Consider the following 25,502-nt stretch of genomic DNA (forward strand, 5'->3'; position numbering starts at 1 on the left):
TACTTCTGCATTTGGGCACCAAAAAGGGGGCAGGGGCAGCAGGGAGGACCGCTGCTGCCATGAAGATTTTGCCAAAAACTACAGCGCCAGAGGGAAGAAAGCGACAGGAGGGGTGAGTACAACCCCCCTGCCCGGCATCGGACTGCGCCTCCGTGGTCCATGCACATCACTAAGGAACAGCATTGCCAACACTGAGAAGGGAGATTCTTCATATGTGATGGTGATCCTGGGTGGACCATTCACTCATGAGAGTGTAAAGCCATGGAGACACCCCTCTATTTTCCAACATAGGACATTCCTTTTGATGGCAGTGCATGCTATCAAGTAATTTCGCTTTTGGAAACACAGATATTAATTGGGAGTGGGATATATTTCCTTCTTTTCAATATGTTACACTACTTGAATAATTTTTGTGCTCTCTTTGTCTATACATAGTTATGCATACAGAGAAACAGAAGGGAGTATTTGTGTTCAAATGGGAAAAGAAAATGTGCTAATGAGGTTTTAAAAATCACTGATCCTTGTGACATATATAGGTCTGACTTTTTTATACTTGTGGGCCCTGATCCAACTAAATTTCATAATGTTTAAGCCCCACTGAAATAAATGTGATAAGCTATTGCACCCAATTTTTACCCCATTGATTTAAATAAGCAAAATTTAAAAATAAGATTGTAACGAAGATACAACTAAAATATTAAGCTAAAAATACAAAACAAATCTGATTAAAAAATTTAAAACACAAGCATAAAAGCAATACAAAGTACAAAGAGCAGCAGCAGAGACAATCAACCTATGTTATGTGGGACTTTGTAAGTCAAAACTAGCACTTTGGATATTGTCCAGAAATCTATAGAAGGTATGTGAAGATGCTGAAATAGGAGTATATTGTGCTCCTGGTGACCCATCCACACCAGATGGTATTCTTCTACTACACTGTGTGCCAGCTGAAACTTCTGAACAAGGGCAGCTCCCTATGCAGTGCTTTGCCATAGTATAACCTTGAAGTTGCAAAACAAATCATGATGAAATTGAATTCTGAAGTAATACTATGAAATGTAGTACAGCAATTTAGTGGGTAAACCAAAAAGACACAGACAAAAAGAAGCAGAAGAAACATAACTATATCAGTAATCATCATTAAATAGCACACAGATAGCATATTGGATACCAGATAGTACTTCTGTAGACAGAATAAATTATCTCAATTCAAGGAAAGGACAGGCAATTTTTGGCCATCTCCCCCCTGCCTCTACTGCTTTCTCTACCCCCCCAAACAACATTGACATCTCACAGGGTTAAAGGACCCTCAGGAGAAGATTTTCTGGAGGCACAGGGGGCTTCAGAGGGAAAGGAGAAACAGCAAAAATTGCCAGTCTCCGTCTTGTGATAATGGAATTTTTTTTCATTTGCAAAAGTACTAGTTGGGATCCAATCCAATGTGCCTTCTAAATGTACATAGGAACAGTCTACAGAAAGCATTTCACAAAGTAATTGAAAATAAGAAAAAGGCAAGAAACATTCCTGCATAATTGACTTCTGTTGTATTCGAAACACAATAATGTCAATGCAAAGTAACTCTAAAAAGAATTTACTGAAATGCAGGAAGAAAGGATGGACACATTCTCACAACTAGAATGTGTTCTCCCAACCATAAAAATTCTAGTTAGTGATCCCGGTTAAATGTTGATTAATCACAATGATTTAACCAAGATTGCCCAGAAATTCTGGGTTCTTATGACACACTCTGTGGGCTGGCCAATCGTGGTTAACTCTTTAACTGCAATCATTCAAGTTGTGAGAATGTGGCCAGTGGTATGATTTATATGTCCCCTTATACAAAACTTAGCACGTACCCAAGGCTGCAGGGAGGAGAGTTGGTCTTGTGGTAGTGAGCATGAATTGTCCCCTTTGCTAAGCATGCTCTGCCCTGGTTTGCATTTGAATGGGAAATTATATGTGAGCACTGTAAGATATTCCCCTTAGGGGATGGGGCTGCCCTGGAAAGAGCACCTGCATGCTTGCATGCAGAATGTCCCAGATTCCCTCCCTGGCATCTCCTAGATAGGGCTGAGAGAAACTCCTTGGAGAAGCTATCGCCGGTCTGTGTAGGCAATACTAATCTAGATGGACCAATGGTCTGACTCAGTATAAGGCAGCTTCCTATGTTCCTGAAAACACAAGATGAGTCCCCATATGGTGTCTTTAGAACCATTGCACATAACACATAAACAAGTGTATGTAAACTTGCTCTTTGTGCAAGTATCCAGGGCCCTGGACAGGAATGGAGTACTACATTCTAATACATGAGATGTGGAAGAGCCTTCCATTCAAGAGAACAGCCAAGCATATCACAGTGTACTTGGCACAGAACACACCCAACTGAGGGGTGGGGAGGGGAGATGGAGAAAGGGCTTTATAGGCACCATATGTGGATCCACTCCTACATTTATAGATCTGCGAACTGCACACATGCTAGGGGCTAGATTGTGACTTTTAAATTCAATTATTTAGTTAAGCCAAGCCAAGTTAAATGTTACAGCTAATCTTTCTTGATGCTCTCATCCTCCTAGCCATGTAAGCAATCTGGTCTTTAAAGCAGAAGATGTAAAAACAACTTGGAGAGAGGGAGAGTGTGTGTGTGTAAAGCTGCTTGGGCCCCACTCTCACTCACTGACATGAAACTCCCGGACTAAATGACGAAGGATAGAAACATACCATTTCACTGGTAGATTCCAGGTCTTACCCAGACTATCAGAAAAATCAAAAATCCCAGAAAAATTGATTAATTTGCCAGACCCCCCCCCCCCAAAAAAAACCCCACCCAAAAAACCTCTCTCATTGGAAAAGCATGGGGAAATGGTACCTTTTGACAAACTTTGGCATTTTCCTTCGGTACTTTTTGTGACAGAAAGTCCAGCGTTTCACTGAATTATGAAGCAATGAACAAGCTATATTTTTTTCATTTCACTGCATATCAATTCATGTCAGATTTCCATGAAAATCATTTTAAAAACTGAAAAACACAAGAAAGCTTAAGTGCTGTAGATACATTTTTGAAACACATACACCCTTCTATATATCAACTAGCAATGAGTGAAGGAAGAGTGCATGGCCATTTTGTGCTGCAGGAGGAACGCCCGCAAACTGCAAGCCCATTTTACGAGAGGGGAGGGTTGTGTCATGGTCAACATCATTTGAGCTTTTTTTAACTATTGCCTTATCTTATTTATTTATTATTTCTCTATGTAAACTGCCCTGAGCAATTTTTGGAAGGGCGGTATAGAAATCGAATTTATTATTTCTTGTTTACACAGTCAGACAAGTGTTATTGACTGGTTTGTTTTATCCAGACATCGAGTCCTTCCCAAGGACCTGGGATGCCAGACTTTTATTGTCAATTGTTATAGATATCGTCGCAGAACTGTTCCCAGTAAAGCTGTTCCCAGTAAAGCTGCTTTTTGTAATTGGCTGATGGTGATTTCTGTGGCCCCTATGGTGTTGAGGTGCTCTTCAAGGTCTTTTGGAACTGCACCCAGGGCGCCAATTACCACTGGGATTATTTTGGTCTTCTTCTGCCACAGCCTTTCAATTTCAATTTGTAGATCTTTGTATTTGGTGATTTTTTCTATTTCTTTTTCTTCTATTCTGCTATCCCCTGGTATTGCTATGTCGATTATTTTGACTTGTTTTTCTTTCTTCTCGACTACAGTTATATCTGGTGTATTGTGTGGCAGATGTTTGTCTGTTTGTAGTCGGAAGTCCCATAATATTTTTACATCTTCATTTTCTACCACTTTTTCAATTTTATGGTCCCACCAATTTTTGGCTGCAGGTAGCTTGTATTTTTTGCAGATGTTCCAGTGTATCATCCCTGCTACCTTGTCATGCCTTTTTTGTAGTCAGTCTGTGCGATCTTTTTACAACAGCTGATTAGGTGGTCCACGGTTTCATCTGCTTCTTTACAAAGGCGGCACTTGCTGTTTGTGGTGGATTTTTCTACTTTTGCTCTTATTGCATTTGTTCTTAGTGCCTGTTCTTGTGCAGCCAGTATTAAACCCTTTGTTTGTTTCTTCAAGTTGCCATTCTTAAGCCATTGCCAGGTCTTGGTGATATCTGATTTTCCACTTATATTGTGCATATATTGACCATGCAGTGGCTTATTTTTTCATTTTTCAGCTCGGTTCTTGACTTGTTCTTTCTTGTAGGCCTGCTTTCTTTCATTGGTGTTGAATAGTTTCGCATTATTGACCATTTGAAGTGCATCTTCTTCACTGTCCTTGATATATTCTTCAGGGCCTCTTTTCTCCTCCTCTACTGTTTGATGGACTTGCAGCATTCCTCTTCCACCTGAGCTGTGAGGGAGGTATAGCCTATCAACATCACTGCGGGGGTGCAAAGCATGATTGATGGTCATGATTTTCCTGGTCTTACGATCTAGCGTCTCTAGCTCTGCCTGGGTCCAGTCTATTATTCCTGCAGTGTATCTGATAACAGGTATAGCCCAGGTGTTTATGGCTTGTATGGTGTTCCCGCCATTGAGTTTGGACTTGAGGATTTTTCTAACTCTCCTGATGTATTCACTTCCAATTTTCCTTTTAACTTCATTGTGTGTGATGTTATCAGCCTGGAGAATGCCCAAGAATTTTAAGGTTCTTTCTCTTCCAGGTTCTTGATCTTGCTTCCATTGGGCAGTTCTATCCCTTCTGTTTTTGTTATTTTCCCTCTGTTCATTATTAATGCAGCACACTTGTCTAGTCCAAACTCCATTGCTATATCGCTACTGAATATACGGACAGTGTTTAGCAGTGATTCAATTTCTTACTGGGACTTTCCATACAACTTCAGATCGTCCATGTACAGCAGATGGTTGATTTTACTGGATGTTTTAGATGTTTGGTATCCGAGGCCTGTTTTGTTTAGTATTTGTGAAAGTGGGGTCATGGCGATTACAAACAACAGAGGGGATAGTGAGTCCCCTTGGAAAATGTCTCTTCTAATGCTAACCTGTCCAAGTGTCTCGCCATTGATTGTTAACTGTGTACTCCACATGCTCATTGCTTTTTTTATAAATATCTGAATGTTTTTGCTGACACCAGTTGTTTCTAAACATTTTAAATCTTCCATTTAGGTGATGTACTGCTTTCTTTTTTGACAGGTCCACTGATCTTATATCCGAGCTCTTGTGTTGTTATTGTTGCTGCACTGTACATTAGTTTGTTTGTTTCTTGCAAATTATTGGTTGTTATTTCTGCAAGTGCAGCATTGACATCTTTTAATGCCTGAGCAAGTTGGTTTTTGGCAACTGTTTTTAGAGCTGGATGTCGAACCCTGGTGGTTGTTTGGTTCATGTGCTCAGATATTTTTTGCTTTAGTTCTTGTTGCTTTTCTGTTAAATCGCATTTGGGTTTTTGAGGTGAAGGCAAAGGGGAGGTTGCCTGGTTTTGATTTTGAAACAGTTCAGCAACAGTAGCATCCTCCATTTCCAACACCTCCTCCACCTGCGCCTGAGCAACTGCTTCAATTGGTGATAATTCTTCTTCCATATCTTGAGCCTGTGTTATTATTAATAATTTATTATTATTATTATTATTATTATTATTATTATTATTAATTTATTTATTTATAGAGAGAGAGAGAGAGTGTGTGTGTGTGTGTGTGTGTGTGTGTGTGTGTGTACCTGCATGTATTATTTGTTTATACTGAAATGTATAGTCCATTCTTCAGTTTAAAAATTCTCAAAGTAGGAGAGCAAGCATAAAGATTAAAAATACTATTTAAAACAACAATTAGAATATCAAATTTAAATCAGAAATTTTCTCAACTAGTTGGGAAAAAATAGAAAAAGTAGTTCTAAGCAGAAGTAATGGAGCTCACATTCAGCTTCTTTTAGCATGAAGATTCTTACCAAGGACCTTCTCCCTTTTGCTGTGAATTTGTTTGTATTGAAGTGCCAACACATGGATTACAAATACTTTGAGTGGACATCATTTTAAACCAACATGAGTGGGTGGGCAATAAATACCCTCATTTGGGGTCCTCCAGGAGTCCACCAACACTGGGCTTATCAGGGTCATAACTATATGGGGTCCACCAGCACTGCCCTTATCAGGGGCATAACTATAATAGGGTAAGGGGAGACCATTGTCTCGGGGGGCCCTGCCTCGGGGGACCCCCCTGAGACATGTCTCCCCCACCCAATGCCCGCCCGAGCTTCCTTGAATATTTTTTTTAAAAAAAATAGAGGAAGGCAGTGATGGGGGTATTTTAAAATTTTGTCTCTGGGCACATTTTAAAATTTCATCTCTTGTTACGCCCCTGGCCCTTATGTGTAAGCAAACCAAATTTGGTTTGTATCTGACTTATTATAAAATAATAAATAAAATAAGTGCTCCAGGAGGAGACCCAGATTCAGGAGTTCCCACAAGCTGCAAGCCAGCTTTTTAAAGGAAGAGTGATGTGTTCCCATCCAGAACTGGCATTTCCGCTACTCTTTTGGTCCTAGGACCACACACCATGAGCAAATCCACCTTAGCTTAATTGTTTCAATATATTCACCCTCATTAACAAGATTAGGTAGTAATGCAAAGATGAAACAGCCACACCTGGTTCAGGTGGAAAAGAGAAACAGAGATGGGTATCATCAGTATACTGATGACAAACTACTGCAGACTTCCAAACAACCTCTCCCAGCAGTTTCATATAGAAGAAAAGCCACAGTGGCATTATTAGGAGAACACACTCTCTTTACACCCTCACACCCATGCTTACATTAACTGTGCCCTTCTTAGCCTCCCTTGCAAGGGTGTTGTGAGATACTTAAAAGGTTTTGGGGTCTGGGACCACAGCCTTCCTTTTGATAATTAAACTCAATCATAGCCCCACCCCCAAGAATAATTACTTATATGCTTTTAAAAGTCTCTAATGTAACTTATAATACAGCATCTATGAAGGTGGGAGCAGCAGAGTGATCTACGTGGGCCTAGATGCTCTCTCCCATGCTCTGTGCAGGTGCCTCAACTGTAGCACTTCCTTTCTGGAAAACATCTTGGCGGCTGTTGCAAGCCAGTATAGCAAACCTTTTTCTTTGCTTGTCAGATGTTCTTACCCTATTCAATTGAGCATGCTTAGTAATATGATTAAAGGAAGCAGCTTTCTTTTTTCTTGCCGACAACCCCTGTCAGATTTTACTACCATCTTCAAAATGGGAACATAACAAATCCAAATTCTACAGAAAAGCATCAGATGTTGTTGCTTATGTTATTTTGCACCCAAATAACTCAGAAATACAAAGAGGGAAAGACTAAAATAGTGTTTAGTAAGGCAAATTTGAAGTGCTATGAAATGCCTGGAGAGCTGGCAAGAAAAGAGCATGCTTAGTCTCTCCATTTGTAGCCAGTGCCCTTACCATGACAGTGTAATGAAACATTACGATCCAGTCCATCAGGAAACAATACCCATCAGAAAAACTTAACTCAGTACTGAAACCTAAGAGGTAATGAGAAATTATGTTCTTGTTCATTACAATAGATTACTGGGTAAAGAAATCTAGTGGGTAAGAGAAATTACATTCTCGTCCATCAGAAAACATAACTGGGTAATGAAATCTAACAGATTAGGGGAAAAATGCATTACACCAGCCCTTGGCTGATGAGACTTGGGGCTCTAAGCAATTCATTGACGGTCCAGGCCCCTTGGGTCACCTCCTGATGACACCCTGCTGCATTGTCTTATCTCATCCTGTCTTGTTTGTGAGTCCAAAGTGTGCCCATTGTTTTTATGTTCTGTGTTTGCCTGTTCATGGGAATGGTAGAGAGGGTAGGTACAATGGATTCCTTCATTATTCTGTTGCTTTGTATATATCTTTTCAGAAGGCAAACCCCTAGCCCCCCCAAAACCCTTAAATTTCATAGAAGAAAAAATGCAGGAGAAAGGGATAAAAAAGAAATCCCTGTGATAACCCACAAGAGACTTGTTTGTTTTGTAATTACAGTTTTTGAGGGGTTATTTGTTCGCAGTGGATATTCCCTTAACCTTTGCATAATCTCATTGGACAAATGCCCAAAATGGAAATTAATGCAGCAACCTCAACACCCAGTATTTTTTTTCCAACAATGCAGAGAGTAAGAAAGCACTTGTAACTATACAGAAGTGTCTTTCAGAGCCAAAGGTTCATTCAAATATTGTCAATACTGGAAAAAAGTATGGCAGAGAACTTGTCTGTGTAAAAATGCAAAAATACTGGTGTGCTTTGTCATGTTGTTAAGAGTTGCAAAAGGATTTCCAATTAAGGAATTAAGCAATGGAAGATTATATATTATGCTTTTATTTATCCAGGCCTCTCCTATCAAGAAAATAATTGCATTACATTAAGTTATTGTTATTTTAGAGTTGGGTGCATCATTCTTGACTAGACAAGAATAACACAAGGGTGTTCAGCATTCTGAAAGCGTCATCAATCAGGATTTAATTGCTGTACAGATGGAGCTGAATTTATGGTGACAATGAGAGCATCCAGTAGGTGGCGAATGAAAAAGAGTTCATAAGTGGTTTGCCCCAGGTCTTATTGTTCTTAATTAAAAGAAGACAGAGAGCCTGGATTCCAATTAGGGCACAGCAGCTAATGGAAGTATTGTTTATTCCTTCTTCCTGAACCGTGTGTGTGTGTGTGTGTGTGTGTGTGTGTGTATACATACACATACCCACAGTACAAAAAGATTACTTACAATAGAGAGTTAGAAAAAAACCAAATTTCAGTTGAATGTTTCAGTTTACACCTTCATCAGCATCAGATGGATTTAAAAAACAACAACATACAGTTCACAAGGTGGCAGTTAAGCATGCTGTGTTAGCAGAGTTCCAGAGCTGGTGGCAGGAAAATAATAATGGACAGAGATGTTGCATATGGATTTTATGTGTTAGCCTCCAGTCCATGAGCTGTGAGGGTCTTGAGAGAGAGAGAGAGAGAGAGAGAGAGAGAGTGTGTGTGTGTGTGTGTATGTATACATATATACACACATACATATATATATACATATATATATACACACACACACACACACACACACACACTGGACAGAATATATATAATTTGTCCAGAGTCTCACGATGTCTCGATAGGAAATATTTTCATACTAGGCGAGCCCGCACAGAGCATCTGCATGTGTTTTGGGGCCGGCAGTTACCTCTTCCCCCCACCTTCTGCCCCAGTCTCCGCTTCCTGACCATGGCTGGCCTGTGCCGGGCTCAGACACCTCTCCTCCCTACTTCCACTTCTGCCCCCGCTTTCTTCTCCCCCTCCCAGGTCTTGCCTCCGCCACCAGGCTGGGCCCGCCGCTGCCTCTGGACTCCGCGGCCGGGCCGGGCCCACCACCACATCTGGAGCCTGCTGCCGCTTCTGGCCTCCATGGCCAGGCCCGCCACCACGGCACCAATCCTCAATGAGTGCTCCTCAGCCAATCAGGCGCCTCCGTTGCCCAGCCAATGAGCTGGGTGCCGGGACGCACATTCCAAGGCACACCCAGGAGAATTAAATATATAGATCAGTGAGACTATGGTTGGCATGGGGGAAATGCTTGACTAACAAACAGAAGGTTGCCAGTTCGAATCCCGCCGGTATGTTTCTCAGACTATGGGAAACACCTATATTGGGCAGCAGCAATATAGGAAGATGCTGAAAGGCATCATCTCATACTGCGTGGGAGAAGGCAATGGTCAACCCCTCCTGTATCCTACCAAAAGAAAACCACAGGGCTCTGTGGGTGCCAGGAGTCGAAACCAACTTGATGGCACACTTTACCTTTATGGCTGACTGAGTTGAAATGTCTGGCTGCAGGATGTTCCCATTTCTTTGTTTAAATGGTGGATTTGTGGTTCCTGAAACACATCCTCAAGTCTGTGGATGTTTTGCCTACATATTACATTTGGCATTGTATAAATTGTATGTTTTGCCTACATATTACATTTGGCATTGTATAAATTGTATGTTTTGCCTACATATTACATTTGGCATTGTATAAATTGTTTGCATTGTATAAATCTCTCTCTCTCTCTCTCTCTCTCTCTCTCTCTCTCTCTCTCTCTCTCTCTCCGCACACATAGAAACATACACACAAATATGCTCTACAACAAATATCACTTACAAACCAAAAACCCTGGTGCACTTATTTTTACATGGCTTAAATGGAAAATATCCTGCAAGTGAATAGATTAACAATATTAACCCAAGTATTTTAGATCTAAGCCCATGGTATGTGTATTGTTGCTGTGCTGATTCTTCTTCTTTTTATTTAACTTTTAATTCTTATTGAGATGAAAAAGTTGGCTAACGGAGCCATGCCCAGTACTGCAAGTCTTGTATCAAGGACCCGGAAAGACAGCCAAGGATCTCCCTTCCTCTCTCTGGAAGATCAAGCAAGGGCACTGCAGTTTACACACTACACAACCTTCTGAAGGCAGACAGCCAGGAGATGCACTGCAAAACCTACGGAAGCTGGAACTGCTGATGCAGGTAGTCAATCCCTTCATGCTCTCAACTTTATCATTCTCACTAGTTGATTCTATAGTCTCTTGATACAGACACCAACACACCCTTGTTTCAACAACCTTTGTTCATATAAAATTGCCTGGTGCATCTGGTAACTTCTTGAGACTGCTTAATAGTCTGATCTCTTGCCATAACTTTCCAGAGTGGGGTGGGGCCTCACTTTGAAGGGGATCTGGTTCAACCTCAGCTCCACAAGCTATCAAAGACAGCAGAAGAGTGAACACCACTCCAGAACAATAGACGGCATCTGTCACCAGCTCACAGCTCTGAGTAACTTCTCAACTCAAAGTAACTTCTCATTACTCCAAATTATTTCTGCAACCACACTACTGACATTGGATCATATCACTACTGGTGGGTGAGGGGGTCAGTGGGTTTATGTAGATGTGCAAATCTTTGATGAGAGTTTAAATTAATTATTGACATTTCTAAGGAGGAGAATCCAGACCAACTACAAAAACCAACCTGAAACCCACTGACCCCGCCCCCCGCATTTGATGTCAGATGCAGGGGCTAGCCATGCCCCTGCATCTGATGTCAGACGCGGGGGCATGGTCTGTCTCCCAAACGGAGCCTTGAGGCTCTGTTCGGGAGTTGGAGTTCAACTCCTGAAGGGGCCGCACGGCCCCCGCTTGGAAGCTAAGCAAGCACCCCCGCATCTGACGTCAGGCGCAGGGTGTGTGTCAGGGCCGCAAGGCGTGGCCCTTGATTGGGTGCGGCCTGGGTTCTTTGAACCTGTTGGCCCAGTGGTGGCTCCACCCCGTGGAATGTTGCTGACCGGGGCTGCAAGGAGGTATGCAGCCGTCCCATGCCAGCATTTTTGGGACAGCACGGGCAGGGAAAATGTGGTGGGGCAGGGATGAGCAACCTCCCTGCTCTTTAAAGTTAACCCCCCCACCACCGCCAGCCTCCAAACCTGCTTGAACACCAGACCTCTGAACCACTTTGGCACTCCGGAATAGGAGTGCCGAACCAGTTCGCACACATCCCTAGGGGGGAGAGCTGTGATAACGGAAGTGGCGGCTAGTGGAGGAAGGACAGGTATGGACCTGCTCTCCTCTGTGTTAAAGGGGTTGTGGAAGCTCTTGGTTTTAAAGGGATTGTGCTGCAATTCAGACACCAAATCGCATTTCAGCATATCCCTAGTTACTTCCATGGAAATATGCTTAAGACTGAAGCTTCAAGTAATCCTCTCTAATCCTCCTCACTCAATGCTTCAAATATAGTTGAGTTTGAGTTTCAAATATAGGTACTAGTGGCTCTGATTTTTCCCCAGCTATTGTCTTTTCCCAAAATCCTTAGGAAAAGATCTTGCAGTCAGTCCTGGTGTTCTGAGTGCTCTTCCTGGCCTTGTGTCTGTTACGACTGATAATTATTATCAAAGTTCAATTTGTTTGTAGAATCAAAAGCAAATAAAGTATTCAGCTGTTCAAATTTCTTTGAATCATCTCTTTATATTTCAAGTTGCAGCTAAGCTAGCATGATGGTTGTTAACACTAGGGATACCTGTCTTTGTTGTGATTTACAGCCTCAGATATTTGAGTGCTAGGTTTCATAGAAATCACAGATGAGACACAGCTTCCTCTATTCCAGTCCAAAAACACATCAAATATAAATCACGATGCTTTCAAATGGATTGAATATATGAATTCTCACTGCTTTCAGAAAAAAGAAACTACACCCTGAAGATATTCCAGAATTCATGATTCAAATGTCTGGTCCCTTTGATAAATCTTGAGCAGCATCCAGATTAGTTATATCTTCAGAGTCATGACTAAGCACCATGGAAACAAATGAGGCAAGTTAATCATGACTAACTTAAGTCCCACTAATTTCCATGGGACTTAATCATGACTGTGTGGATTGGATGCTGCCCCTTAATTGTAGACTTAATCTGCATGTGGAATTGCTGGTTAATAAGAAAAAATGGTCTGGTCTGCTCTAGTGCCTAACAGCAACTTGAGCTCTATGGATCAATAAATGAGGCCTTTTGCAGCACAGAGAAAACATTATCATCTATGACTGTTGCAGATCAAGCTTCTGTTAAGCTGGAGAAGGGGGTGGGGAGGGGAGGGGTGGGGCGGGGCGGGGCGGGGGAGTTGACAACCCCTGCTTGTTTCCCCCTTCCTCTTGGTTTGCTGGTGCGTCTTATGCACAGCTCAGATACTAAAATGCTTTAAACTAGCTTAACTTGCGCAGAGCATCTGCGCACTAGTACTTGAATGCTCCCTCACCCCCTGCCACAGCCCCCCTCACCTGAGAGATCCCTCCACCGTCAAGTGAGCCACACTCCTACTCCTCCATGTAGTTGCTTCCATCCCACTCACCCCTCTTGGTCACCCCTCCATCCCTTTACTCCACCCCTCCTGGTCATGGCTGCAGCATTGCTGGCACCTATTGGGCAAGCTGCACAGGAGCAGCAGCGGCTGCCCTTCCCCTTCCCTGCTGCTGCCACTGCCATGGCTGCCCATTCCCTTGAGGCCGCTGACAGGCCCAGAACCATGCCTTGCCTGCCTGCCTCTCTCCGCCAATAGCCTCAGTAGCCCCAAACAGCAGCAGTGGTTGATTGGGCTCTTCCTTGCTGCCGCTGCCATGGCTGTTCATTCCCCTCAGGCCGCTGACAGGCTTGGGCCAGTCCCTCGCCCTTCTCTCTCTCTCTCTCCCTTCCTGAGTTAAGAGATCTTCTCCATCTTGTTTCCTCATCTAATTTACTCATTTATTATTTATTTATCGAATGAAAATAAATATATAAATATATATCTCCTAGTATAAAAATCTCAAGGCAGTGTACAGAATTAAAAAATATATAATGTAAAACATTAAGATTCATAAAAAGATCAAGTTAATACATAAAAACACATTAAAATTTAAAAGTTAGTTTACACAATGGCAACCTCCTACTCTTGGAGGGGCTCATTCCTCCCTCACAACCCCTCTTTTCACAGACCCCTACCCACTATCCAGATATAGATATAGATATAGATATATTCCTCTCCTCTACAATCAAGAACATCTTTCGACCAGTAGGGATGTGTATGGGTCCGGACCAGCCTGGACCGGCACCGAGGGGGGTCTACCTTTAAGGGCGGGGGGGGTAGAACTTACCCCTCCCGCCGCTCTTCCCCCTCCGGCGCTGCGTTTAAAATTGAAGTTTTCGGGGCGGCAGCATTCCTCCCTGCCGCCCCTGCCCCCGTCGTTGCCCGGAAGAAGCTGTAATAGAAGCACGCATGCGTGCGTCGCAGTGCGCGTGCGCCTGTCGCTGCCGTGTGCACGCGCGCCGCACACGTCACACACATGCTGCGTGTGACATATGTGGTCCCCGCCCGCGCGCCAGCGACAAACACACACACCGGCAACAAGCGCGCGTGCGCCGCAATGCGCGCATGCGTGCTTCTATTACAGCTTCTTCCAGGCAACGACAGGGGCAGGGGCGGCAGGGAGGAACGCTGCCGCCCCGAAAACTTCAATTTTAAACGCAGCGCCGGAGGGGGAAGAGTGGCGGGAGGGGTAAGTTCTACCCCCCCCCCGCCCTTAAAGGTAGACCCCCCCCTCGGTGCCGGACCGCCGGACCAGTCCATTTCCGAACTGGTTCGGAGGCCTCCAACATGGCCTCCAAACCGGTTCGTGCACATCCCTACCGACCAGTAACAGTTGCATTCCAACTGACCTTAACCATCACAGGCTCTTCCTCCCTATCTGCATATGGAATCCCCACTGCCCAATCACCACAGTGCCACAGGCTCCTCCTCCCTATCTGCTTATGCAATCCCCACAACCCAATCACCATGGTGCTTCTGCTCTCACAGGCTCCTCCTCCCTATCTGCATATGGAATCCCCACTGCCCAGTCAGGTGCTTCTGCACTCGATCTCTCGCAAGAGCTGCCATGCACGGGATTAGCCAAGGGTACGCCTTAGAGAATTATAGAGAGAGATACATGAAAGTACTGTTTGAACCATGTGTAGAGGGCTAGTTCTGTCGAAGCAGGTTGTGATTAGGTGGAGGGAAAATATGCACACCCACACAATTAAATTGCCAGTCAGAGTATTGTCCAGACTAACCCAATGTCCCTTAACAAGTTAAACCTGCATACCTAACATGGATAAAAGGCAGATTGCCTTGCAGGTGTTTCAGGGCATCTTGACTAAGAACAAGTTTTTGAACATCAGTCTCAATAAAAACTAAATAACAATCCTGACGGACATATGAAGTTAATATATCAGGAAGTGATGAATCAAAGAATACCACAGATTATGGGATTATGAAAACACAATTATACAATTAGGAATAATGGGACAAAAGAATGTAAAGACATAAAAGACTTAGAAGAGCACATGATGCTCAAGCGTTTAAAGTCGGCTGTTGTTTCAGAGAAGACATGAGGCTATTGAGAAGTACCCAAGGTAATGCTTCAGAAATTAACACTGGCTGGTCTGGAGGACAACAGATTGGCTGGGAAGAGCAGAATGCACCAACATGAACAGGCTAGCCCAGTGGTTTTTTGTGCCCTAAGCAAAATTTGACTTTGGCACACACACCCCAGCCAGGAAGTGCAGAGCCCTGGCTTTAACTTGAGCCACGCAGGCTGCTCATTTGCTGGCTTTATGTATTTATTTATGTATTTATTTTTATTTAGTACATTTATATACTGCCCCGTACAGATCTGCGAACGACCAACCCACACTGATTTGGAGATACAATGGGAGAGGGAAGAGAGTTGTGGGGTTCGGAGCCCACCTGACACCTGACCTTCCTTTATTGCCACCGCCTCTCTCCCCTCAGCAGTGCAGGGGTCTTCATGATCAATCAACTTCTCTGTCTCCCTTAAAAGCAGCTTTTAACAGTCCTGCAAGGAGCTTCCCTCCATGACCAATCAGGCCCAAACGTAACCAAGCCAACCATTGCAGCCCCACTTTCTTTCTGTTTTGGGTCTGGGCACTTGAGAATCCAGGATGGAAGCTCCTGCCTGAGCAGCTGCAGCAGTGATAGAGGAGAGAGAGCTGGCGAGGACAGAGTGTGCTGAAGAGGGGGAAGGAGGAGGTAAGCAAACCAGAGACCAGCTAGGAGGCAGGCCCTACTCACCTGACTTTCACCCAGGGATCTGCAGCACCCACCAAAATTGGTGCCCTAGATGATCATCTAGGTCTGCCTAGTGGACACACCAGAACTGGGACCCCTCTTTTCAGTGACACAATCATGTATCCACCTCCCCTCCCCCCCCAGCTGGTTCTTAGATGTTCTCTCATTGGCTCCAAAGTACTCACATCAGATCTCCAGAAAGAACCATCCTTGCACCCCAACTGGGCTGTCCTTAGAGAGCCCTAGCGGGGCCCGGGGCAAATCAGCCAGTGCAGGGGCCCCTTCCAGTTAATTCTAATGGGTGTTAAAAGAGCAAGGCCCAGGGTAGTCGCCCTTCTTGCCATGCTGTAAGGACAGCCCTGCACCCCCCAAAGTGCCTTCAGCTAACTCATAGCTCTCTTACTCTGCTCCTTCTGGTTCTGGCTCTCTGTATCTGTTCTAAGCTGCTTCGTTTGTTTCTTCACACACATACATATACCTTACATTAACCCCTTACCTGGAGGTCGGTTCAAGTGTCACCTTCCCACAAATTCTGATGTCTTTTCCCATCCCAAACATTTTAGAGATATCTCTTTACTCTAAGACCATTTCCTAACAATTTACTTCCATAAAGAAACATTTATTCACCATTAAGGGTCACAAATATTCTTTTGACAGATCTTAGACTCTGATTGTGCACAGCTTTAAGACAAACCTGTAAGAATGGGTGCTTTGAATATTACATTAATAAATCATAAAGCAGATATGTAAATGAATAAAAATAACATTTTTGATACACGCTGCAGCATTCTAGGGAAAGAAGGGGGGGAAATCAACACATTATAAACAGTCAAAGGTCCTAACTAACCCCAAACCATTTTTTCTCTTCTCCCAGTTTATCCTTCTAAACACTAGCAGCCCTACAACTTGTACTTTTCTTTTTCTTTGATTTGTTTGAGGTAGTCATTGCAAACAGAAATTGTTTTTATTGAACTAGAACTAAATCAGGTATAAATGGAAATCCAGGGTTGGATCTCAGAAACTTTTCTACTTCTCTGACCAGGTCCAGGCTGTGGAGAGACTGGCCAATAAGCAAAACTCAGAATAGAAATGCTCCTATTTCTGACAAAGTAAAATTGTTAAAACAAGGAATCAGGATTTTGGAGTGCATTCTTAAACTTACAGTGGTGAAATGCATTTCTATTTTGTTTTGTTTTAAATCACAAGTAATTTATCAGATGGGGTGTTATCTTTGGAAAAAATTGACTCTCTTTGATGCTCTCCTTTATTTGTAAATCAAAATGAGTCTAATCTCATTCTCTGCTGGTGTAGCAGGTCACCCATCGGGGTTATCCCCACCCACATGCTCCAGAAAGCAGGACCATGCAAATAAAGGAAACCTTTAAGAGACCCTTAGTGAGCAGTTCCTCCCAGTTCATTGCTCTGCCTTCGCTCCAGATAGCCACTATTTTGCTTCTTGCTCTCTCTGGCCTATCTTATCTTTGGCCTATCTCCTTTCTCACCATTCTGCTCCACTCCACTGTTAGTCTTTTTCTTGCATCTCTGCTTGGTCCTTTCCCCTCCATCTTTTTCTCTGCATTTAAAATAATAATTATTATTTTTTTCCCCGTTTGTGTCCTCTCCTCTTGTTTCACTCCTCTCTGTCTCCTGCCCTCATGGCTGTCGAGCAGAGGAAGGTAAATGTGCTGGTGTTTAGGGCCAAACAACCGCAGCCCCTTCAGTTCTTGCCAAAACTCAAGGAACAGGGCTTGCAGGCCTCCCCTGAGGGAGATGCTAGAGGGAGCTTCACAAGCACCTTCTGGCCTGAGCGACACTCCTCTTCTACTGCCAAGCCAGTGGAAGGTGATAGCAACAGGCGTGGCTCCCGCCACTGGTGATGGGTGGCAGCAAAACGGAGGAAGAAAGCATAAGTGCACTCAAAGCAAAAGAAGCATCCGTTGTCTCCAGAGGGGACTGAGTGCTCCGGATCAACCAAATGCCTGCAGTTATCGGAGGCACACTCACCACCACCTCTGATACTATCACTAGGGTGGTAGCACTCTCTTCCATTCTCCCTGCTCCCACCATTAGTGCAGCAGCACCCACCACTGCTACAGGAGCCTGTGGAGTGTTCACTGCCATCGCACTCACAGTTGCCCCCACCCCAGACATTGCTCTCCTGGTACAGCTTCAGGACACAGAATTGACTGACATGTGGAGGGAAGGCATGAAAGCGGGGAGGACACTGAAGGATGGGACTCCCGTGGAAGTACCAGTGTGACCTCTCCCGCCCCCCGCCCCTGGAAGGGTCAGAACTCAATCCAGAGGTGCCTTCCCTCCCTCCCTTCTACTTCCCCCACCCCCACAGAGCCCAACCAGCCAGGGCCCACTAACCCATCAGAGTGGCAAGAGTGGATTAAACATATAGTCCAACAGTCTATTAGGTCACTAAAAGCTCATCATAAACACAAAAGATATAGGAGCAGCTCCTCCTCTTCCTGCTCTTCCCCAGAACCTAAGAAGTCAGAGAGGAAAAATAACACCAGGAAAAAGTCCTCCCCCCTCACTGTTCTTCCAAGGCATGGGGCGGAGGGGGTGAGTCCCCTAACATTTTTACTCCAGCCAGGCCCCCAGAGCCCAGCAGCAGCAGATTATATGCCTGACATGTCTGCTTCTAAGGAGGGGGAACTCTCAGAAGATGCCTCAGTTTCCATCTCCAACCAACACCTGTTCCTACAGGAGGACTTTCAACACCTTATTGCAAAGCCATTGCTGCCTTAGGGCTTAAGAAGTACAGCCTGACCTTTGGGAACCACACTCTAAGGGTTCCCTTATCCTCCCGAAACCTAAGATTCTGCAGACCAAGGTGTCTATTCAAATCCCCATTCAGCCATAAAAAAAACCAACTGGGTGACTCTGGGCCAGTCACTTCTCTCTCAGCCTAACCTACTTCACAGGGTTGTTGTGAAAGAGAAACTCAAGTATGTAGTACACCGCTCTGGGCTCCTTGGAGGAAGAGCGGGATATAAAATGTAATAATAATAATAATATGCCTGAGGGCTTCCTCTCCACCCTTAAACAGGAATGGAGCAAGTGTTCTGTCAGTAAATGACAGAATACCATAGCAAACAAAATTTACCATTTTGAGGACAGGGTGCTAGACCTGCTCAAGATACCGCTCATAGACGCCCCAGTTGTGGCCCAATTTAGTGGAGCCATGGTCCCTAAGGATGGAGAGTCCACCCTAAAGGAACCCACGGATAAGAAAGCTGAGGCAGCCATTTGCAGGGCCTATAAGGCCATTTCCCTGGCAATTAGGACAGACACCAAAGCCTCGCTTGTATCTAGAGCATCTATCCTCTGGATTGATGAACTTTCACATTACCTTCCTTGTGACCCAAACAGACTGGCAAAAATTGTTAAGCCTCCAAAGGGCTGTGGCCTTCACAGCTGATGCAACTCTTGACAGTGTTAAGTTCTATGCCAAGACTGTAAGTTCAAACATCATGGCCAGAAGAAGTATCTGGCTTAGACATTGGCATATGGACAACACATCAAAATCCAATCTCACCTCCATTCCTTATTTGGGATCCAAGCTTTTGGGGGATAAGCACTCATAGACATAATTGTAGAGTCAAAGGACAAAAGGAAAGCATTTCCCTCCTCCTTTAAAAGGGAGGGAAAGAGTGCTTCTCGAAAATTCAGCCAGACCTACAAGGTATTCTGCCCCTTCTTCTATTCCAGGGAAGCCCCTAGAGCCAGCAGGCAATACTGGAACAGGTCACATGGCCAGGACAGGCAAACCTTTCAGCCCCAGTCTGGGTCCAGTTTTTCTACGCTGGCCAAGGCTGCCAGAGAGCAGTCCTGACATTCAGACCCCAAACATGGGTGGACGTATTATGGACTTATGACATGCTTGGGACTCTTCCACATCAGATCAATGAGTCCTATTAATAATCTCAAAGGGGTACAGGTTGGAACTCCTATGCCCTCCAAGAAACAAGTTTCCCCAAGGTCCTACAACCTGCTAAAACATCTGGGCCTTCTTCAGGTCATACAGCACCTTCTTCAAATAGAGACCATAGAGGTGATGCCCACTGTCAAAAGGGGAAAGAGAGTGTACTCCATTCCCTTTACCATCCCCCCAAAAGATGGATCCCTTCAGGTGGTATTAGACCTGAGGCTTGTCAACAAGTTTGTAGTAAGAAAAAGGTTTCATATGGAGACACTATGGTCGATTACTGAGGACCTTCAGAGAAGAGACTATTTACTTTCCATCTACCTGAAAGATGCGTACTGCACATTCCAATCCATGCACAGAGCTGGTATCTACTGTGCTTCTGCTACCAAAATCAACACTTTCAGTACAGGGCCATACCATTCAGCCTATCCTCGGTGCTCAGAGTGTTCACAAAGGTCCTGATACCCATCATTGCCCACCTGCACCTACAAGGAGTCCACCTTTATTGTTAATTGGACAATCTACTTATACAGGCCCAGTCCTGCCGGGGAGCTATACAGGATCTGTATACCTGTATTCAGGACCTATAAGATAGAGAACACTATCTTGCCTCAGGGACCACAGGCTCCTAGGGGTCAACGAAGAAGAGTCACTTCCACCCTTCTCAGCAATTATTGCACCTGAGGGTGGTCATGGATACATCAAAGGATTGTTTGCCCCTGCCTCCCGAATGGATGCAGGTCCCAATAAACCTGACACAAGAGGTCGTACAGCTGTCATAAACGTGTCCCACTAATCTGGAACTATAAATATCAGCCGCCAGAGAGTGAAACAGACAGGGGCGGAGGTCAAACAACAAAGCTAGGCAGGAAGCAGTTTCTTCAAACCATAGTCCAGTCTGGGTCGTAATATCACCAGTCAGTTGAACAGAGTCCAAATCATAATCCACAAACAGAGTCCAAAATGGTCCGAGGTCAAAACACAGGCACGGCAAACAGGAACACAGCCAAGTATCTCAGTAAGAACAACATTGACACCAGCACAGCGGCTGTGGCAAAGCTAGCTAATATAGGCTGAAACCATGTGCTGTTAATCATGGATCCCTGACTCAGCAGCCTTGCTTGTTAGTCTAGCCATTCTGCGCATGCGGTCCTTTATCTCCTGCTGTCTCTTTGAACAACACTTCTCTGCTGCTGAGTGAAGATGCTCTATCTTCTTATTTAAATTTTAAAGACTTTATTAGAACAAAATTTTACAATGCAGAGCAAAATTGATCCAAACACAAACAGCAAATATCATATAAATGAACAAACCCCAATTCAACAGGCCATAGTGGATGCTCTATTAACATCATGACCACCTTCGCTGCTATACACTTTCCCACTGGTTCCCCTTCTGACCAGTTGCCTCCGGAAGTTGCGAATGACAAGGGCAGAAATTATGTTGATTGCACCGTTTTGGCCCAGGAGGCCCTGGTTCTTGGATATCATAGAACTGGCAGTGGAAGGTCCACTGTTCCTTCCACTGCGGAATGCTCTCCTGTCACAAGGACCAATCTTCCACCCGAACCCAGCATGGCTAAAGTTGGCTGCATGGAAGCTGAGAGGGACTGCCTAAGTAGCTAAGGCCTGTCTCCTGCTGTCATCGATAATATTCTCACCTCATGGAAGCCGTCTACCAACCATATTTATCAATTCACGTGGAGAAGTTTCCTGAGATGGGCGTCTGGACACTCATTGCAGGTCAAGCAATCCAAGCTTAAAGAGTTCCTATCTTTTCTTCAGGAGGGCCTATCTATGGGTTTGAAAGCTAACACCTTGAGGAGCCAAGCATCATGTCTTACACAGATGTTGTTCCCACATGGTCAAAGTGAGGTGCTAAGGCATCCATTGTTGCAGAAATTCCTTAGGGGCACTACGTATTTATCCCCTCCAGTGTGCCATCGATTTCCGACTTAGGACTTACATACTGTACTCAATGTATTACCTCAGTAGCCGTTTGAACTGCTACGTAATGTGCCCTTCTGAATCCTTTCTCTTAAGGTGGCCTTTCTGATCGCAATCACATCCGCTTAGTGCATATCCAAACTCCAGGCTCTTTCTGTTAGATAACTTGTGCATATCTCTTTAGTTAGCAGGGGGAAAGTAACTGGCCCTATCCACCCACAGAACAGTACCTCCAGTAACTGTTGCTGGTGTCTATCTTGAGTTTGTTTTTAAGTTGTGAGCACTTTGGGGACAGGGATCCATCTCACTCATTTGTTATTTCTTTGTGTAAAATGCCCTGAGCCATTTTTGGAAGGGTGGTACAGAAATTGAATAAATAAATAAATAATAAATAAATAAATAATAAAAGACCATTAGACACATTCCTGACCTGCTTGTCCCCAAAGAGAACTCTGCCTTTTATCGATTGGAGGATATCTACCTACCTATTCTGCCTTCTCCCCAGTCATGTGAAAGAATGACTATCGCATAAACTTGGTGTGCAGAGGGCCTTGCATTTAACCTAGATTCATTTCACAAGTCTGAAATGACATATCACAAGTCTGAAATGGCATTTCACCTAAAGATTCATTTCACAAGTCTGATTCTTTGTCTCCTTCCAACCAACCACCATAGGTCACAAGGTATCTGTGGCCACCATAGGTTGATGGGTTAAGGCCTGTATTTTCTTAGCATATGAAATCCAATGCTTACCTCTGCCAAAACGGGTCATGGCTTATTCCACAAGGTTGGTGGCTGCCCCAGCAGCTTTCTCCACCAACACACCCCTGGACGAGATTTGCAGGGCAGCTACATGGTAGTCTCCCTCCACGTTCTCGAGACATTATAAATTGGGTGTGCACACCTCTGCTAGGGTGGCATTTGGACAGAGGGTACTCCAGCAAGTGCTGCCCAGGCAGTACACCTAGGTGAGGGGGTTATTCCTGCCTGAGGCTGTGCTGTGGTATTTACCCACGAGTGACCTCCTACACCTGCACAGGAAGGAACATGGTACTCACCATGAGGGTTTCTTCTTGCTAGTGTAACAGAGGTTACCCATGCCCATCCATGGTTTTCTTTTCGTGGGTCTACTACTTGGGCTTCTTTCACCTGTGCTTCCTCTAAATGTGTCACTTTGCTCTACATGTCTCTATACTTGGTTCTTCTGCTGCCATATTTGGGTGCCATCCCCCCCCCTGCCCCCCAGTATATACACATTATGTTGCTCTACTTCTGTGGCTGTTTTTTGGTTTCAGCTTTTCAATGGAACTGGAAGGAACCGCCCACTAAGGGCTTCTTAAAGGTTTCCTTCATTTGCATGGTCCTGCCTTCTGGAGCATGTGGGTGTGATAATCCCAATGGGTGACCTCTGTTTTACACCAGAAAGAAGAAACCCTCATGGTGGGTACCAATGCTCCTTTTTCTCATCACACTGCTAGGCAGTAAAATATGTATCAGAAAGAAGATGTATAAGTTTTGTAGATATCAGAAACAAGGGTCTGTACCAGGAAATAACAGATCTACTCTTTAATCCCTTATTAGTAGTCCTGTGTGAATATCAAGTATTGGATTTGGAATTCGAATTTGGAGCATACATGCTTTGAATGCATGTCAGGTACCCTCTTGCAATTTAGATTTGATGATTCAGATCCTAATATTTGTTCATAGAATATAATGGGGAGAATCACTGAACTGCATATAATGTCTTCATTTCTTCACAGGAGGAGATTAAAAGAACAGGGATAGTAGCAACTTAAGTGAGCATAGAGTTTGAAATTTTTCAAATATAGGGTTCCTTAAAAATAAATTTTAAAATTGTAGAGGGGAAAAACCACCTTATAATAATTTTTGTTATTCAACAGTGGGATGAAAACAACAGGGAATTGGTACCCTCTTTTGAGGGCATGATGCCAACTACATTTCAAGGAAATAGCTGCAGGGTTTTTCTGTTAAGACTAACAAGCTAAGCTAAAATACACAGTAAACACAGATATCTCTCTTTCTGTCCAATACCTTCTGATTGCTACTGGCTCTATTAAGAGACACAGAAACTCACAGATGGCACTTTGCCTGAGCAAGCAGAGCTTGATATGTTATTTCTACATCTCTTCTCAAAGCACTATGATTGGAAGGTAGCAGAGAGGCTGAACAAAGTCATTGACCAGCTTGAGGTGTCAATTTTAAAGGACTGTTTCTCCCCCAGCATTTTGCATACATGGAAAATCACCTCATTTCCTCTCTTTTGTCAGTTTCAACAAGCAATTGCCATTTGAAAACAACAGGGGAAAGGCCTCCAAAGGGCCAGATTTGTTTGCATATCTCTAAATAGATTTGAAGGGATTCAGAGGTCTAGCGACTCCATTCAGATTTAACTGTTTGATGCCTTATTTGACCCAAATCACAGCCAAATCGAATAGGAATCCAAGGCTTCACACAGCCCTACTTATTTGTTTAATATTATGTGTGGGGGAAACAACACACTAGATTAGAGTTGTGTAGGATTTACAACAATTTATTCATTAGAATTGTGTGGGATTTAAATCACCACTGAAAATGGCATAGACATAATAAGATAGATGGAAGAAGGGCAAAGGGAATTAGGGAAGAGCAGAATAGGCAAATCACAATGTATCCTGTTTTGAGTAATGTAGTTACTGGGACTAGGGAGAAATAAAAATTTGAACTGGCCAGTAATTCTTAGTATACTTGTTTCTCCCTCCCTCTCAGTTAATTGATCTTACTTTAAAATAAACCATTTACAGCAAATGGCTGCTTAGGGGGCACTTTGGGGACTGATTTAGGTGGTTTGGTTGCTCCCCATCCCCAAATTGTATGGTTGGTCTGCCGGCTCACACATCTACCTTTCTTCAAACATAAAGACTCCGTTTGCTTAACTGTTCTTCTAATTAACCAGATTCAACTCATTTGTTCTCCCTTACAATATGCCAGAGCAAACAGCCATACAGGCTTTGTTTGACAGAGCAAATATATTGTTTTAACTAAAATTCTCTGAGGAAAAATTTGGACAGAACTAAACAGATGTTTTCTCATTTCAGTATGCAGGGTGTATATAGCTTCTATGAAAGTATCTAGGTTTGTTTATTTGAACAATTATAGACAATAAGGGATTGGAAATCCAGAATAGTTACACAAAAGCCATGGAAACAGAATATATACATTCCTATTTTAACCTTTTAGTTGACAGTCTCTAAAGGTTTCCATGCCTTGCCATAAATTGAGCTACAATACAATCTTCATCTATGGCAGACCAACTGTTCATCTTGATGTTACCCTAGGTGCAAATGAGAGGGGTGTGTGTGTGTGTGTGTGTGTGCGCGCGTGCATTATTCCCCACCATAGTGCGTAAATAGAACTATGTGCTGTTATATACAGATTTGTATTGCTTTTGTCAAAATTCCTTTGACTTGGTTGTAAAATTCCATGTTGCCTAGTAACTGGCTCTACACCAAGAGGAAATGAGATGGACACTTAATATCTATCATGTCACATCTCTGATTAAACTGCTATGTCTCATCCCATTGAACAGGTATACACATATTTCCTAAAATACTTCCTGATAATTGATAGTTTCTATCTGATCTGAATGACTTAGATCATATAACATTCTGATGACTAATATGAAATGTAACTGTCATGCTTGAGTGGTTTCCAAACCATGAGGTCATTAGTGATACCTCTGAATTATCTATAAATTCTCCATAAATATTCTTGATGGCAGCACCATCATTACAGACTGCTATGGCAGGATCCAATATACTATACAAGCTGATTGACATCCTTACTGTAATGTTTAGTAATACAGAATCAAATAGAGCACAATGCTGTGGGGGTGGGGGAGATATTTTTGCCATCCCCTTAATAACTTTTAATTTGAAACTGTTTTTTTTAAAAAGTAATTTTAAATGTGGTTTTAGTTTTATTTTACGTTGTAT

At 43.5% G+C, this 25,502-nt stretch overlaps 1 protein-coding gene across 11 annotated transcripts in view; it reads right to left on the reverse strand.

Moving 5' to 3' along the window:
- COL9A1 (collagen type IX alpha 1 chain) overlaps window positions 1–25,502 on the reverse strand; it is a 205,032-nt gene that overhangs the window by 133,180 nt on the left and 46,350 nt on the right. Inside the window, exon 1 of one of the 11 annotated variants that reach the window (XM_053286754.1) lies at window positions 9,312–9,425. The exons of 9 other annotated variants lie outside the window; for them this stretch is intronic. The gene's annotated coding sequence lies outside the window, so the exon portion shown is untranslated. Of the gene's footprint in view, window positions 1–9,185; window positions 9,258–9,311; window positions 9,426–25,502 lie in introns of those variants that run through there. One more of the 11 variants, XM_053286756.1, reaches the window with a different exon arrangement.

This window comes from Hemicordylus capensis, chromosome 1 (genome assembly GCF_027244095.1).
Source record: "Hemicordylus capensis ecotype Gifberg chromosome 1, rHemCap1.1.pri, whole genome shotgun sequence".
NCBI lineage: Eukaryota > Metazoa > Chordata > Lepidosauria > Squamata > Cordylidae > Hemicordylus > Hemicordylus capensis.